General features: G+C 43.4%; 10 pseudogenes; all 10 read left to right on the forward strand.

Annotated features, from left to right (window-relative positions):
• The first annotated feature begins 400 nt into the window (after window positions 1-400).
• Window positions 401-664, forward strand: LOC130286630 (U2 spliceosomal RNA; annotated as a pseudogene).
• A 1,465-nt stretch (window positions 665-2,129) lies between these two features.
• On the forward strand, window positions 2,130-2,395 carry LOC130288377 (U2 spliceosomal RNA; annotated as a pseudogene).
• Window positions 2,396-3,850: 1,455 nt separating this feature from the next.
• LOC130286632 (U2 spliceosomal RNA) lies at window positions 3,851-4,114 on the forward strand (annotated as a pseudogene).
• Window positions 4,115-5,594: 1,480 nt separating this feature from the next.
• Window positions 5,595-5,858, forward strand: LOC130286633 (U2 spliceosomal RNA; annotated as a pseudogene).
• Window positions 5,859-7,333: 1,475 nt separating this feature from the next.
• LOC130286635 (U2 spliceosomal RNA) lies at window positions 7,334-7,597 on the forward strand (annotated as a pseudogene).
• Window positions 7,598-9,062: 1,465 nt separating this feature from the next.
• Window positions 9,063-9,329, forward strand: LOC130288461 (U2 spliceosomal RNA; annotated as a pseudogene).
• Window positions 9,330-10,778: 1,449 nt separating this feature from the next.
• LOC130286636 (U2 spliceosomal RNA) lies at window positions 10,779-11,042 on the forward strand (annotated as a pseudogene).
• A 1,473-nt stretch (window positions 11,043-12,515) lies between these two features.
• Window positions 12,516-12,779, forward strand: LOC130286637 (U2 spliceosomal RNA; annotated as a pseudogene).
• A 1,476-nt stretch (window positions 12,780-14,255) lies between these two features.
• LOC130287108 (U2 spliceosomal RNA) lies at window positions 14,256-14,519 on the forward strand (annotated as a pseudogene).
• A 1,470-nt stretch (window positions 14,520-15,989) lies between these two features.
• On the forward strand, window positions 15,990-16,253 carry LOC130286638 (U2 spliceosomal RNA; annotated as a pseudogene).
• Window positions 16,254-16,816: the final 563 nt, after the last annotated feature.

Consider the following 16,816-nt stretch of genomic DNA (forward strand, 5'->3'; position numbering starts at 1 on the left):
GTTACAGTTGGTGTTATTCCATGTCGGAAGGGACGCAGCTACAGCCAGTGGGGTAACTAGAGACAGGCAGGCAGCTATGTGCAACAAAGGTAGGCGTGTTGTTTTCATATGCAGATCTGAAATATTGTCTTATATGCAAGAGGAGGAGTGATGGGGGTTCAGGCAAAAGCCAGGCTATGGATTGCATTGCTAAATGCTCCATCAGAGTGCAATGGTCGCCTGTCCTTTTTTTAAGTGATGATGTGGGTTTAGCCTGTGCTGTATGTATGTATGGGTGGCTGACTGCCACCCACCCAGAAAGTGTATGGGAGGCTGGTTCGCTGCCAGCCTTCCTTCCATTCCTATGAGTAATGTGAGTGCTCATGAAGGGGACATGGTTGGGTCCACCCCTTTCCCGGTTATCCCCTCTAGGCCTTTTGGCTTAGATCAAGTGTAAAAAAAGAAAGGATCTTGCGACAGATCGCATCCTGAGGCACGTTTTTTTTTGTGTGAATACTTGCACTTGGGTGACTTGTGAGCACATACTGATACATACGTTCCCTATCTGGGGACCATAAATTAAATGGATTTTTGAGAAAGGGAGCTGATTTGGAAGCTTGCTTCTGTCGCCCTATGCATTGACCCGATGTGGCAGTATCTTCGGGTAGTGAACAGTGCACCACCCCATTCCAGTGTTAAACAAGAAAGATTCTCATTTAATCCTCCGTGGGTGAGAATTTGAGTTTGAGAATTGGAGACCAAAATGATGAGTTGCACTGACTGGTTTATGAACGTCTATTCATTTAGCGTTTTAATGACCATGTTTGCACACTGATTGGTGTAAAAAAATAAAATAAAACTAAATAATAATAATCTAGCACACCTGTGCAGGTTTGACATGACATGACAGGTAGCTGTCTTGTGGGTGGTGCTGAATCCTGTTAAATGACATGAGGGTCTCATGCCTATACACAAGGGTGTGTCATTGCTGTTGCTTGACCATGCATTGGTTTCTGTGGTCAGTGAATGATAAAAACAAAATTTACCATCCATTGATGGATGGGAAATCCGCCATGAGGCATTTGTTTTTAGAAACTGCTGCTCACAACCAATGTTGCAATGGAGTGTCTCCATCTGCTGGTGGTATTGGAAAGGCATTAGTGCTATGACAGGGTCTGAAGAAGAAGAACAAGAAGAAGAAGAAGACGGAAAAAAATATATATAAAAAGAAAAAGAGAGAGAGAGAGAGAGACTGACTTAGTGAGTGAGAGAGTGAGAGTGAGTGAGAGTGAATGAGTGAGTGAGTGATTGAGTGAGTGAGTGAGTGAGTGAGAACAAATGAGTTAAAGCAAGTGAGTGAGAGAGATCGAATGAATGAAAGTCTGAATGACAGAAAGAAAAAAGGATGAAGAAAGAAGCATGAAGAAAAAAAAATGTATATGGAGTTGCTGACATGAGTGCAATCTACAAAGCCGTTGAGGCTGATCCTCATGGGAGGATTATTGCACCAGGACCCTTAGCACTTTTAAAATGCCATTCAATGCCACGGGCTAGATGTAAACTGCAGATGACCATGTTGTGGTAGTTACCATGGATACCCAAGTGATGTGTGAGCTAACACATAGGCCCAACAGATTCCAAGAAGGCCAGAATCACCAGCGGCACCACCATCGATTGTCAGGTCACCCGGATTCAGCAAATACCAGAGTCCAAAATGATGCAGGTTTATACTGTTAATTTTCAGTTTATCGTTACAGTTGGTGTTATTCCATGTCGGAAGGGACGCAGCTACAGCCAGTGGGGTAACTAGAGACAGGCAGGCAGCTATGTGCAACAAAGGTAGGCGTGTTGTTTTCATATGCAGATCTGAAATATTGTCTTATATGCAAGAGGAGGAGTGATGGGGGTTCAGGCAAAAGCCAGGCTATGGATTGCATTGCTAAATGCTCCATCAGAGTGCAATGGTCGCCTGTCCTTTTTTTAAGTGATGATGTGGGTTTAGCCTGTGCTGTATGTATGTATGGGTGGCTGACTGCCACCCACCCAGAAAGTGTATGGGAGGCTGGTTGGCTGCCAGCCTTCCTTCCATTCCTATGAGTAATGTGAGTGCTCATGAAGGGGACATGGTTGGGTCCACCCCTTTCCCGGTTATCCCCTCTAGGCCTTTTGGCTTAGATCAAGTGTAAAAAAAGAAAGGATCTTGCGACAGATCGCATCCTGAGGCACGTTTTTTTTTTGTGTGAATACTTGCACTTTGGCTGACTTGTGAGCACATACTGATACATACGTTCCCTATCTGGGGACCATAAATTAAATGGATTTTTGAGAAAGGGAGCTGATTTGGAAGCTTGCTTCTGTCGCCCTATGCATTGACCCGATGTGGCAGTATCTTCGGGTAGTGAACAGTGCACCACCCCATTCCAGTGTTAAACAAGAAAGATTCTCATTTAATCCTCCGTGGGTGAGAATTTGAGTTTGAGAATTGGAGACCAAAATGATGAGTTGCACTGACTGGTTTATGAACGTCTATTCATTTAGCGTTTTAATGACCATGTTTGCACACTGATTGGTGTAAAAAAATAAAATAAAACTAAATAATAATAATCTAGCACACCTGTGCAGGTTTGACATGACATGACAGGTAGCTGTCTTGTGGGTGGTGCTGAATCCTGTTAAATGACATGAGGGTCTCATGCCTATACACAAGGGTGTGTCATTGCTGTTGCTTGACCATGCATTGGTTTCTGTGGTCAGTGAATGATAAAAACAAAATTTACCATCCATTGATGGATGGGAAATCCGCCATGAGGCATTTGTTTTTAGAAACTGCTGCTCACAACCAATGTTGCAATGGAGTGTCTCCATCTGCTGGTGGTATTGGAAAGGCATTAGTGCTATGACAGGGTCTGAAGAAGAAGAAGAAGAAGAAGACGGAAAAAAATATATATAAAAAGAAAAAGAGAGAGAGAGAGAGAGACTGACTTAGTGAGCGAGTGAGTGAGAGAGTGAGAGTGAGTGAGAGTGAATGAGTGAGTGAGTGATTGAGTGAGTGAGAACAAATGAGTTAAAGCAAGTGAGTGAGAGAGATCGAATGAATGAAAGTCTGAATGACAGAAAGAAAAAAGGATGAAGAAAGAAGCATGAAGAAAAAAAAATGTATATGGAGTTGCTGACATGAGTGCAATCTACAAAGCCGTTGAGGCTGATCCTCATGGGAGGATTATTGCACCAGGACCCTTAGCACTTTTAAAATGCCATTCAATGCCACGGGCTAGATGTAAACTGCAGATGACCATGTTGTGGTAGTTACCATGGATACCCAAGTGATGTGTGAGCTAACACATAGGCCCAACAGATTCCAAGAAGGCCAGAATCACCAGCGGCACCACCATCGATTGTCAGGTCACCCGGATTCAGCAAATACCAGAGTCCAAAATGATGCAGGTTTATACTGTTAATTTTCAGTTTATCGTTACAGTTGGTGTTATTCCATGTCGGAAGGGACGCAGCTACAGCCAGTGGGGTAACTAGAGACAGGCAGGCAGCTATGTGCAACAAAGGTAGGCGTGTTGTTTTCATATGCAGATCTGAAATATTGTCTTATATGCAAGAGGAGGAGTGATGGGGGTTCAGGCAAAAGCCAGGCTATGGATTGCATTGCTAAATGCTCCATCAGAGTGCAATGGTCGCCTGTCCTTTTTTTAAGTGATGATGTGGGTTTAGCCTGTGCTGTATGTATGTATGGGTGGCTGACTGCCACCCACCCAGAAAGTGTATGGGAGGCTGGTTGGCTGCCAGCCTTCCTTCCATTCCTATGAGTAATGTGAGTGCTCATGAAGGGGACATGGTTGGGTCCACCCCTTTCCCGGTTATCCCCTCTAGGCCTTTTGGCTTAGATCAAGTGTAAAAAAAGAAAGGATCTTGCGACAGATCGCATCCTGAGGCACGTTTTTTTTTGTGTGAATACTTGCACTTGGGTGACTTGTGAGCACATACTGATACATACGTTCCCTATCTGGGGACCATAAATTAAATGGATTTTTGAGAAAGGGAGCTGATTTGGAAGCTTGCTTCTGTCGCCCTATGCATTGACCCGATGTGGCAGTATCTTCGGGTAGTGAACAGTGCACCACCCCATTCCAGTGTTAAACAAGAAAGATTCTCATTTAATCCTCCGTGGGTGAGAATTTGAGTTTGAGAATTGGAGACCAAAATGATGAGTTGCACTGACTGGTTTATGAACGTCTATTCATTTAGCGTTTTAATGACCATGTTTGCACACTGATTGGTGTAAAAAAATAAAATAAAACTAAATAATAATAATCTAGCACACCTGTGCAGGTTTGACATGACATGACAGGTAGCTGTCTTGTGGGTGGTGCTGAATCCTGTTAAATGACATGAGGGTCTCATGCCTATACACAAGGGTGTGTCATTGCTGTTGCTTGACCATGCATTGGTTTCTGTGGTCAGTGAATGATAAAAACAAAATTTACCATCCATTGATGGATGGGAAATCCGCCATGAGGCATTTGTTTTTAGAAACTGCTGCTCACAACCAATGTTGCAATGGAGTGTCTCCATCTGCTGGTGGTATTGGAAAGGCATTAGTGCTATGACAGGGTCTGAAGAAGAAGAAGAAGAAGAAGAAGAAGAAGACGGAAAAAAATATATATAAAAAGAAAAAGAGAGAGAGAGAGAGAGACTGACTTAGTGAGCGAGTGAGTGAGAGAGTGAGAGTGAGTGAGAGTGAATGAGTGAGTGAGTGATTGAGTGAGTGAGTGAGTGAGTGAGTGAGAACAAATGAGTTAAAGCAAGTGAGTGAGAGAGATCGAATGAATGAAAGTCTGAATGACAGAAAGAAAAAAGGATGAAGAAAGAAGCATGAAGAAAAAAAAATGTATATGGAGTTGCTGACATGAGTGCAATCTACAAAGCCGTTGAGGCTGATCCTCATGGGAGGATTATTGCACCAGGACCCTTAGCACTTTTAAAATGCCATTCAATGCCACGGGCTAGATGTAAACTGCAGATGACCATGTTGTGGTAGTTACCATGGATACCCAAGTGATGTGTGAGCTAACACATAGGCCCAACAGATTCCAAGAAGGCCAGAATCACCAGCGGCACCACCATCGATTGTCAGGTCACCCGGATTCAGCAAATACCAGAGTCCAAAATGATGCAGGTTTATACTGTTAATTTTCAGTTTATCGTTACAGTTGGTGTTATTCCATGTCGGAAGGGACGCAGCTACAGCCAGTGGGGTAACTAGAGACAGGCAGGCAGCTATGTGCAACAAAGGTAGGCGTGTTGTTTTCATATGCAGATCTGAAATATTGTCTTATATGCAAGAGGAGGAGTGATGGGGGTTCAGGCAAAAGCCAGGCTATGGATTGCATTGCTAAATGCTCCATCAGAGTGCAATGGTCGCCTGTCCTTTTTTTAAGTGATGATGTGGGTTTAGCCTGTGCTGTATGTATGTATGGGTGGCTGACTGCCACCCACCCAGAAAGTGTATGGGAGGCTGGTTGGCTGCCAGCCTTCCTTCCATTCCTATGAGTAATGTGAGTGCTCATGAAGGGGACATGGTTGGGTCCACCCCTTTCCCGGTTATCCCCTCTAGGCCTTTTGGCTTAGATCAAGTGTAAAAAAAGAAAGGATCTTGCGACAGATCGCATCCTGAGGCACGTTTTTTTTTGTGTGAATACTTGCACTTGGGTGACTTGTGAGCACATACTGATACATACGTTCCCTATCTGGGGACCATAAATTAAATGGATTTTTGAGAAAGGGAGCTGATTTGGAAGCTTGCTTCTGTCGCCCTATGCATTGACCCGATGTGGCAGTATCTTCGGGTAGTGAACAGTGCACCACCCCATTCCAGTGTTAAACAAGAAAGATTCTCATTTAATCCTCCGTGGGTGAGAATTTGAGTTTGAGAATTGGAGACCAAAATGATGAGTTGCACTGACTGGTTTATGAACGTCTATTCATTTAGCGTTTTAATGACCATGTTTGCACACTGATTGGTGTAAAAAAATAAAATAAAACTAAATAATAATAATCTAGCACACCTGTGCAGGTTTGACATGACATGACAGGTAGCTGTCTTGTGGGTGGTGCTGAATCCTGTTAAATGACATGAGGGTCTCATGCCTATACACAAGGGTGTGTCATTGCTGTTGCTTGACCATGCATTGGTTTCTGTGGTCAGTGAATGATAAAAACAAAATTTACCATCCATTGATGGATGGGAAATCCGCCATGAGGCATTTGTTTTTAGAAACTGCTGCTCACAACCAATGTTGCAATGGAGTGTCTCCATCTGCTGGTGGTATTGGAAAGGCATTAGTGCTATGACAGGGTCTGAAGAAGAAGAAGAAGAAGAAGACGGAAAAAAATATATATAAAAAGAAAAAGAGAGAGAGAGAGAGAGACTGACTTAGTGAGCGAGTGAGTGAGAGAGTGAGAGTGAGTGAGAGTGAATGAGTGAGTGAGTGATTGAGTGAGTGAGTGAGTGAGTGAGTGAGTGAGATCAAATGAGTTAAAGCAAGTGAGTGAGAGAGATCGAATGAATGAAAGTCTGAATGACAGAAAGAAAAAAGGATGAAGAAAGAAGCATGAAGAAAAAAAAATGTATATGGAGTTGCTGACATGAGTGCAATCTACAAAGCCGTTGAGGCTGATCCTCATGGGAGGATTATTGCACCAGGACCCTTAGCACTTTTAAAATGCCATTCAATGCCACGGGCTAGATGTAAACTGCAGATGACCATGTTGTGGTAGTTACCATGGATACCCAAGTGATGTGTGAGCTAACACATAGGCCCAACAGATTCCAAGAAGGCCAGAATCACCAGCGGCACCACCATCGATTGTCAGGTCACCCGGATTCAGCAAATACCAGAGTCCAAAATGATGCAGGTTTATACTGTTAATTTTCAGTTTATCGTTACAGTTGGTGTTATTCCATGTCGGAAGGGACGCAGCTACAGCCAGTGGGGTAACTAGAGACAGGCAGGCAGCTATGTGCAACAAAGGTAGGCGTGTTGTTTTCATATGCAGATCTGAAATATTGTCTTATATGCAAGAGGAGGAGTGATGGGGGTTCAGGCAAAAGCCAGGCTATGGATTGCATTGCTAAATGCTCCATCAGAGTGCAATGGTCGCCTGTCCTTTTTTTAAGTGATGATGTGGGTTTAGCCTGTGCTGTATGTATGTATGGGTGGCTGACTGCCACCCACCCAGAAAGTGTATGGGAGGCTGGTTGGCTGCCAGCCTTCCTTCCATTCCTATGAGTAATGTGAGTGCTCATGAAGGGGACATGGTTGGGTCCACCCCTTTCCCGGTTATCCCCTCTAGGCCTTTTGGCTTAGATCAAGTGTAAAAAAAGAAAGGATCTTGCGACAGATCGCATCCTGAGGCACGTTTTTTTTTGTGTGAATACTTGCACTTGGGTGACTTGTGAGCACATACTGATACATACGTTCCCTATCTGGGGACCATAAATTAAATGGATTTTTGAGAAAGGGAGCTGATTTGGAAGCTTGCTTCTGTCGCCCTATGCATTGACCCGATGTGGCAGTATCTTCGGGTAGTGAACAGTGCACCACCCCATTCCAGTGTTAAACAAGAAAGATTCTCATTTAATCCTCCGTGGGTGAGAATTTGAGTTTGAGAATTGGAGACCAAAATGATGAGTTGCACTGACTGGTTTATGAACGTCTATTCATTTAGCGTTTTAATGACCATGTTTGCACACTGATTGGTGTAAAAAAATAAAATAAAACTAAATAATAATAATCTAGCACACCTGTGCAGGTTTGACATGACATGACAGGTAGCTGTCTTGTGGGTGGTGCTGAATCCTGTTAAATGACATGAGGGTCTCATGCCTATACACAAGGGTGTGTCATTGCTGTTGCTTGACCATGCATTGGTTTCTGTGGTCAGTGAATGATAAAAACAAAATTTACCATCCATTGATGGATGGGAAATCCGCCATGAGGCATTTGTTTTTAGAAACTGCTGCTCACAACCAATGTTGCAATGGAGTGTCTCCATCTGCTGGTGGTATTGGAAAGGCATTAGTGCTATGACAGAGTCTGAAGAAGAAGAACAAGAAGAAGAAGAAGACGGAAAAAAATATATATAAAAAGAAAAAGAGAGAGAGAGAGAGAGACTGACTTAGTGAGTGAGAGAGTGAGAGTGAGTGAGAGTGAATGAGTGAGTGAGTGATTGAGTGAGTGAGTGAGTGAGTGAGAACAAATGAGTTAAAGCAAGTGAGTGAGAGAGATCGAATGAATGAAAGTCTGAATGACAGAAAGAAAAAAGGATGAAGAAAGAAGCATGAAGAAAAAAAAATGTATATGGAGTTGCTGACATGAGTGCAATCTACAAAGCCGTTGAGGCTGATCCTCATGGGAGGATTATTGCACCAGGACCCTTAGCACTTTTAAAATGCCATTCAATGCCACGGGCTAGATGTAAACTGCAGATGACCATGTTGTGGTAGTTACCATGGATACCCAAGTGATGTGTGAGCTAACACATAGGCCCAACAGATTCCAAGAAGGCCAGAATCACCAGCGGCACCACCATCGATTGTCAGGTCACCCGGATTCAGCAAATACCAGAGTCCAAAATGATGCAGGTTTATACTGTTAATTTTCAGTTTATCGTTACAGTTGGTGTTATTCCATGTCGGAAGGGACGCAGCTACAGCCAGTGGGGTAACTAGAGACAGGCAGGCAGCTATGTGCAACAAAGGTAGGCGTGTTGTTTTCATATGCAGATCTGAAATATTGTCTTATATGCAAGAGGAGGAGTGATGGGGGTTCAGGCAAAAGCCAGGCTATGGATTGCATTGCTAAATGCTCCATCAGAGTGCAATGGTCGCCTGTCCTTTTTTTAAGTGATGATGTGGGTTTAGCCTGTGCTGTATGTATGTATGGGTGGCTGACTGCCACCCACCCAGAAAGTGTATGGGAGGCTGGTTGGCTGCCAGCCTTCCTTCCATTCCTATGAGTAATGTGAGTGCTCATGAAGGGGACATGGTTGGGTCCACCCCTTTCCCGGTTATCCCCTCTAGGCCTTTTGGCTTAGATCAAGTGTAAAAAAAGAAAGGATCTTGCGACAGATCGCATCCTGAGGCACGTTTTTTTTTTTGTGTGAATACTTGCACTTTGGGTGACTTGTGAGCACATACTGATACATACGTTCCCTATCTGGGGACCATAAATTAAATGGATTTTTGAGAAAGGGAGCTGATTTGGAAGCTTGCTTCTGTCGCCCTATGCATTGACCCGATGTGGCAGTATCTTCGGGTAGTGAACAGTGCACCACCCCATTCCAGTGTTAAACAAGAAAGATTCTCATTTAATCCTCCGTGGGTGAGAATTTGAGTTTGAGAATTGGAGACCAAAATGATGAGTTGCACTGACTGGTTTATGAACGTCTATTCATTTAGCGTTTTAATGACCATGTTTGCACACTGATTGGTGTAAAAAAATAAAATAAAACTAAATAATAATAATCTAGCACACCTGTGCAGGTTTGACATGACATGACAGGTAGCTGTCTTGTGGGTGGTGCTGAATCCTGTTAAATGACATGAGGGTCTCATGCCTATACACAAGGGTGTGTCATTGCTGTTGCTTGACCATGCATTGGTTTCTGTGGTCAGTGAATGATAAAAACAAAATTTACCATCCATTGATGGATGGGAAATCCGCCATGAGGCATTTGTTTTTAGAAACTGCTGCTCACAACCAATGTTGCAATGGAGTGTCTCCATCTGCTGGTGGTATTGGAAAGGCATTAGTGCTATGACAGGGTCTGAAGAAGAAGAAGAAGACGGAAAAAAATATATATAAAAAGAAAAAGAGAGAGAGAGAGAGAGACTGACTTAGTGAGCGAGTGAGTGAGAGAGTGAGAGTGAGTGAGAGTGAATGAGTGAGTGAGTGATTGAGTGAGTGAGAACAAATGAGTTAAAGCAAGTGAGTGAGAGAGATCGAATGAATGAAAGTCTGAATGACAGAAAGAAAAAAGGATGAAGAAAGAAGCATGAAGAAAAAAAAATGTATATGGAGTTGCTGACATGAGTGCAATCTACAAAGCCGTTGAGGCTGATCCTCATGGGAGGATTATTGCACCAGGACCCTTAGCACTTTTAAAATGCCATTCAATGCCACGGGCTAGATGTAAACTGCAGATGACCATGTTGTGGTAGTTACCATGGATACCCAAGTGATGTGTGAGCTAACACATAGGCCCAACAGATTCCAAGAAGGCCAGAATCACCAGCGGCACCACCATCGATTGTCAGGTCACCCGGATTCAGCAAATACCAGAGTCCAAAATGATGCAGGTTTATACTGTTAATTTTCAGTTTATCGTTACAGTTGGTGTTATTCCATGTCGGAAGGGACGCAGCTACAGCCAGTGGGGTAACTAGAGACAGGCAGGCAGCTATGTGCAACAAAGGTAGGCGTGTTGTTTTCATATGCAGATCTGAAATATTGTCTTATATGCAAGAGGAGGAGTGATGGGGGTTCAGGCAAAAGCCAGGCTATGGATTGCATTGCTAAATGCTCCATCAGAGTGCAATGGTCGCCTGTCCTTTTTTTAAGTGATGATGTGGGTTTAGCCTGTGCTGTATGTATGTATGGGTGGCTGACTGCCACCCACCCAGAAAGTGTATGGGAGGCTGGTTGGCTGCCAGCCTTCCTTCCATTCCTATGAGTAATGTGAGTGCTCATGAAGGGGACATGGTTGGGTCCACCCCTTTCCCGGTTATCCCCTCTAGGCCTTTTGGCTTAGATCAAGTGTAAAAAAAGAAAGGATCTTGCGACAGATCGCATCCTGAGGCACGTTTTTTTTTGTGTGAATACTTGCACTTGGGTGACTTGTGAGCACATACTGATACATACGTTCCCTATCTGGGGACCATAAATTAAATGGATTTTTGAGAAAGGGAGCTGATTTGGAAGCTTGCTTCTGTCGCCCTATGCATTGACCCGATGTGGCAGTATCTTCGGGTAGTGAACAGTGCACCACCCCATTCCAGTGTTAAACAAGAAAGATTCTCATTTAATCCTCCGTGGGTGAGAATTTGAGTTTGAGAATTGGAGACCAAAATGATGAGTTGCACTGACTGGTTTATGAACGTCTATTCATTTAGCGTTTTAATGACCATGTTTGCACACTGATTGGTGTAAAAAAATAAAATAAAACTAAATAATAATAATCTAGCACACCTGTGCAGGTTTGACATGACATGACAGGTAGCTGTCTTGTGGGTGGTGCTGAATCCTGTTAAATGACATGAGGGTCTCATGCCTATACACAAGGGTGTGTCATTGCTGTTGCTTGACCATGCATTGGTTTCTGTGGTCAGTGAATGATAAAAACAAAATTTACCATCCATTGATGGATGGGAAATCCGCCATGAGGCATTTGTTTTTAGAAACTGCTGCTCACAACCAATGTTGCAATGGAGTGTCTCCATCTGCTGGTGGTATTGGAAAGGCATTAGTGCTATGACAGGGTCTGAAGAAGAAGAAGAAGAAGAAGAAGAAGACGGAAAAAAATATATATAAAAAGAAAAAGAGAGAGAGAGAGAGAGACTGACTTAGTGAGCGAGTGAGTGAGAGAGTGAGAGTGAGTGAGAGTGAATGAGTGAGTGAGTGATTGAGTGAGTGAGTGAGTGAGTGAGAACAAATGAGTTAAAGCAAGTGAGTGAGAGAGATCGAATGAATGAAAGTCTGAATGACAGAAAGAAAAAAGGATGAAGAAAGAAGCATGAAGAAAAAAAAATGTATATGGAGTTGCTGACATGAGTGCAATCTACAAAGCCGTTGAGGCTGATCCTCATGGGAGGATTATTGCACCAGGACCCTTAGCACTTTTAAAATGCCATTCAATGCCACGGGCTAGATGTAAACTGCAGATGACCATGTTGTGGTAGTTACCATGGATACCCAAGTGATGTGTGAGCTAACACATAGGCCCAACAGATTCCAAGAAGGCCAGAATCACCAGCGGCACCACCATCGATTGTCAGGTCACCCGGATTCAGCAAATACCAGAGTCCAAAATGTTGCAGGTTTATACTGTTAATTTTCAGTTTATCGTTACAGTTGGTGTTATTCCATGTCGGAAGGGACGCAGCTACAGCCAGTGGGGTAACTAGAGACAGGCAGGCAGCTATGTGCAACAAAGGTAGGCGTGTTGTTTTCATATGCAGATCTGAAATATTGTCTTATATGCAAGAGGAGGAGTGATGGGGGTTCAGGCAAAAGCCAGGCTATGGATTGCATTGCTAAATGCTCCATCAGAGTGCAATGGTCGCCTGTCCTTTTTTTAAGTGATGATGTGGGTTTAGCCTGTGCTGTATGTATGTATGGGTGGCTGACTGCCACCCACCCAGAAAGTGTATGGGAGGCTGGTTGGCTGCCAGCCTTCCTTCCATTCCTATGAGTAATGTGAGTGCTCATGAAGGGGACATGGTTGGGTCCACCCCTTTCCCGGTTATCCCCTCTAGGCCTTTTGGCTTAGATCAAGTGTAAAAAAAGAAAGGATCTTGCGACAGATCGCATCCTGAGGCACGTTTTTTTTTGTGTGAATACTTGCACTTGGGTGACTTGTGAGCACATACTGATACATACGTTCCCTATCTGGGGACCATAAATTAAATGGATTTTTGAGAAAGGGAGCTGATTTGGAAGCTTGCTTCTGTCGCCCTATGCATTGACCCGATGTGGCAGTATCTTCGGGTAGTGAACAGTGCACCACCCCATTCCAGTGTTAAACAAGAAAGATTCTCATTTAATCCTCCGTGGGTGAGAATTTGAGTTTGAGAATTGGAGACCAAAATGATGAGTTGCACTGACTGGTTTATGAACGTCTATTCATTTAGCGTTTTAATGACCATGTTTGCACACTGATTGGTGTAAAAAAATAAAATAAAACTAAATAATAATAATCTAGCACACCTGTGCAGGTTTGACATGACATGACAGGTAGCTGTCTTGTGGGTGGTGCTGAATCCTGTTAAATGACATGAGGGTCTCATGCCTATACACAAGGGTGTGTCATTGCTGTTGCTTGACCATGCATTGGTTTCTGTGGTCAGTGAATGATAAAAACAAAATTTACCATCCATTGATGGATGGGAAATCCGCCATGAGGCATTTGTTTTTAGAAACTGCTGCTCACAACCAATGTTGCAATGGAGTGTCTCCATCTGCTGGTGGTATTGGAAAGGCATTAGTGCTATGACAGGGTCTGAAGAAGAAGAAGAAGAAGAAGAAGAAGACGGAAAAAAATATATATAAAAAGAAAAAGAGAGAGAGAGAGAGAGAGAGAGACTGACTTAGTGAGCGAGTGAGTGAGAGAGTGAGAGTGAGTGAGAGTGAATGAGTGAGTGAGTGATTGAGTGAGTGAGTGAGTGAGAACAAATGAGTTAAAGCAAGTGAGTGAGAGAGATCGAATGAATGAAAGTCTGAATGACAGAAAGAAAAAAGGATGAAGAAAGAAGCATGAAGAAAAAAAAATGTATATGGAGTTGCTGACATGAGTGCAATCTACAAAGCCATTGAGGCTGATCCTCATGGGAGGATTATTGCACCAGGACCCTTAGCACTTTTAAAATGCCATTCAATGCCACGGGCTAGATGTAAACTGCAGATGACCATGTTGTGGTAGTTACCATGGATACCCAAGTGATGTGTGAGCTAACACATAGGCCCAACAGATTCCAAGAAGGCCAGAATCACCAGCGGCACCACCATCGATTGTCAGGTCACCCGGATTCAGCAAATACCAGAGTCCAAAATGATGCAGGTTTATACTGTTAATTTTCAGTTTATCGTTACAGTTGGTGTTATTCCATGTCGGAAGGGACGCAGCTACAGCCAGTGGGGTAACTAGAGACAGGCAGGCAGCTATGTGCAACAAAGGTAGGCGTGTTGTTTTCATATGCAGATCTGAAATATTGTCTTATATGCAAGAGGAGGAGTGATGGGGGGTTCAGGCAAAAGCCAGGCTATGGATTGCATTGCTAAATGCTCCATCAGAGTGCAATGGTCGCCTGTCCTTTTTTTAAGTGATGATGTGGGTTTAGCCTGTGCTGTATGTATGTATGGGTGGCTGACTGCCACCCACCCAGAAAGTGTATGGGAGGCTGGTTGGCTGCCAGCCTTCCTTCCATTCCTATGAGTAATGTGAGTGCTCATGAAGGGGACATGGTTGGGTCCACCCCTTTCCCGGTTATCCCCTCTAGGCCTTTTGGCTTAGATCAAGTGTAAAAAAAGAAAGGATCTTGCGACAGATCGAATCCTGAGGCACGTTTTTTTTTGTGTGAATACTTGCACTTGGGTGACTTGTGAGCACATACTGATTCATACGTTCCCTATCTGGGGACCATAAATTAAATGGATTTTTGAGAAAGGGAGCTGATTTGGAAGCTTGCTTCTGTCGCCCTATGCATTGACCCGATGTGGCAGTATCTTCGGGTAGTGAACAGTGCACCACCCCATTCCAGTGTTAAACAAGAAAGATTCTCATTTAATCCTCCGTGGGTGAGAATTTGAGTTTGAGAATTGGAGACCAAAATGATGAGTTGCACTGACTGGTTTATGAACGTCTATTCATTTAGCGTTTTAATGACCATGTTTGCACACTGATTGGTGTAAAAAAATAAAATAAAACTAAATAATAATAATCTAGCACACCTGTGCAGGTTTGACATGACATGACAGGTAGCTGTCTTGTGGGTGGTGCTGAATCCTGTTAAATGACATGAGGGTCTCATGCCTATACACAAGGGTGTGTCATTGCTGTTGCTTGACCATGCATTGGTTTCTGTGGTCAGTGAATGATAAAAACAAAATTTACCATCCATTGATGGATGGGAAATCCGCCATGAGGCATTTGTTTTTAGAAACAGCTGCTCACAACCAATGTTGCAATGGAGTGTCTCCATCTGCTGGTGGTATTGGAAAGGCATTAGTGCTATGACAGGGTCTGAAGAAGAAGAAGAAGAAGAAGAAGACGGAAAAAAATATATATAAAAAGAAAAAGAGAGAGAGAGAGAGAGACTGACTTAGTGAGCGAGTGAGTGAGAGAGTGAGAGTGAGTGAGAGTGAATGAGTGAGTGAGTGATTGAGTGAGTGAGTGAGTGAGTGAGAACAAATGAGTTAAAGCAAGTGAGTGAGAGAGATCGAATGAATGAAAGTCTGAATGACAGAAAGAAAAAAGGATGAAGAAAGAAGCATGAAGAAAAAAAAATGTATATGGAGTTGCTGACATGAGTGCAATCTACAAAGCCGTTGAGGCTGATCCTCATGGGAGGATTATTGCACCAGGACCCTTAGCACTTTTAAAATGCCATTCAATGCCACGGGCTAGATGTAAACTGCAGATGACCATGTTGTGGTAGTTACCATGGATACCCAAGTGATGTGTGAGCTAACACATAGGCCCAACAGATTCCAAGAAGGCCAGAATCACCAGCGGCACCACCATCGATTGTCAGGTCACCCGGATTCAGCAAATACCAGAGTCCAAAATGATGCAGGTTTATACTGTTAATTTTCAGTTTATCGTTACAGTTGGTGTTATTCCATGTCGGAAGGGACGCAGCTACAGCCAGTGGGGTAACTAGAGACAGGCAGGCAGCTATGTGCAACAAAGGTAGGCGTGTTGTTTTCATATGCAGATCTGAAATATTGTCTTATATGCAAGAGGAGGAGTGATGGGGGTTCAGGCAAAAGCCAGGCTATGGATTGCATTGCTAAATGCTCCATCAGAGTGCAATGGTCGCCTGTCCTTTTTTTAAGTGATGATGTGGGTTTAGCCTGTGCTGTATGTATGTATGGGTGGCTGACTGCCACCCACCCAGAAAGTGTATGGGAGGCTGGTTGGCTGCCAGCCTTCCTTCCATTCCTATGAGTAATGTGAGTGCTCATGAAGGGGACATGGTTGGGTCCACCCCTTTCCCGGTTATCCCCTCTAGGCCTTTTGGCTTAGATCAAGTGTAAAAAAAGAAAGGATCTTGCGACAGATCGCATCCTGAGGCACGTTTTTTTTTGTGTGAATACTTGCACTTGGGTGACTTGTGAGCACATACTGATACATACGTTCCCTATCTGGGGACCATAAATTAAATGGATTTTTGAGAAAGGGAGCTGATTTGGAAGCTTGCTTCTGTCGCCCTATGCATTGACCCGATGTGGCAGTATCTTCGGGTAGTGAACAGTGCACCACCCCATTCCAGTGTTAAACAAGAAAGATTCTCATTTAATCCTCCGTGGGTGAGAATTTGAGTTTGAGAATTGGAGACCAAAATGATGAGTTGCACTGACTGGTTTATGAACGTCTATTCATTTAGCGTTTTAATGACCATGTTTGCACACTGATTGGTGTAAAAAAATAAAACTAAATAATAATAATCTAGCACACCTGTGCAGGTTTGACATGACATGACAGGTAGCTGTCTTGTGGGTGGTGCTGAATCCTGTTAAATGACATGAGGGTCTCATGCCTATACACAAGGGTGTGTCATTGCTGTTGCTTGACCATGCATTGGTTTCTGTGGTCAGTGAATGATAAAAACAAAATTTACCATCCATTGATGGATGGGAAATCCGCCATGAGGCATTTGTTTTTAGAAACAGCTGCTCACAACCAATGTTGCAATGGAGTGTCTCCATCTGCTGGTGGTATTGGAAAGGCATTAGTGCTATGACAGGGTCTGAAGAAGAAGAAGAAGAAGAAGAAGACGGAAAAAAATATATATAAAAAGAAAAAGAGAGAGAGAGAGAGAGACTGA

This window comes from Hyla sarda, chromosome 8 (genome assembly GCF_029499605.1).
Source record: "Hyla sarda isolate aHylSar1 chromosome 8, aHylSar1.hap1, whole genome shotgun sequence".
In the NCBI taxonomy this organism is placed as follows: Eukaryota; Metazoa; Chordata; class Amphibia; order Anura; family Hylidae; genus Hyla; species Hyla sarda.